Here is a 1,124-nt window from a genome sequence, read left to right on the forward strand (position 1 = left end):
CCAGCAGTACTAAGACCCATAATCCCAGCCTTGGATCACACATAATCCCAGTGGATCATGAGTTAACACAAACTCTAGAAGTCCTCACCCCATGACTGCATGAGGCTTTGGGGGGACAACTAGACACAAACCATAACAGGGCCTGACTTTATTTAATTCTTTACATGGTATTGATAAAAGTTCTTTGTCTGAGGGATAGTAATCTAAACTTTTTCCCCAATTCATAGGTTTTTCTTTTTACTCTATTGGTGATTTCTTTTATTTATTGGCGGGACTGGGGATTGAACTCAGGCCCTTGTGCTTGCCAGGGAAGCACTTATTCTACTGAGCCACCTTCGGGCCCCTGTTGGTGATTTCTTTTGATGTGTAAAAAGTACAATAAGATGAGATATTAGTTGTTGATTCTTTGAAATAGTTCCTGTGCAGCTTGATTTTTATTCATGAACTCTCTGCCTAAATCCATGTCTTCAACATTGCAACATTTCTCTTTCAATAATTTTAGTGTTTCTGTTTTGCTGTTTAGATCTTTTATCCATTTTGTCTGTAGTTTAGAGCACGGTGATAGACATGGGTATAATCTTAGTCTTTGGTGTGTGGAAAACCAGTTTTTCCAGCATCATTTATTAAAGAGGCTATCTTTCTTCCATTGTATATGTTTGGCCCCTTTGTCAAAGATAAGGTGTTGAGTGTGTTTATAGTTGTGTCTGCATGTTCTAATCCTTTCCACTGATCCTCAGGTCTGTTGTTTTTCTTTCTTCTTTTTCCTTTTCCTCTTTCTTTCTTTCTTTCTTTCTTTCTTTCTTTCTTTCTTTCTTTCTTTCTTTTTTTTTCTAGTACCATGCTGATTTTTATTACATTAGCTTGTAGCATAATTTCGAGTCAGCGGTTGTGATGCCTCTTGTCTTGCCTTTGTTGATCAGGATTGTCTTTGCTATTCTATTCCTCTCCTGGTTCCAGGAGAATTTTAGGAACGTTTTCTCTAGATCTGTGGGGTATGCTAATGGTATTTGATTATTATTGCATTAAATCTGTATACCAGTTTTGAGAGTATGGCTATTTTCACAGTGTCAGTTTTTCTTATTCAGGAATATCTTTCCATTTTCTGAAATCCCCTTTGACTTCTT

This window comes from Octodon degus, unplaced genomic scaffold (genome assembly GCF_000260255.1).
Source record: "Octodon degus isolate 3935 unplaced genomic scaffold, OctDeg1.0 scaffold00109, whole genome shotgun sequence".
NCBI lineage: Eukaryota > Metazoa > Chordata > Mammalia > Rodentia > Octodontidae > Octodon > Octodon degus.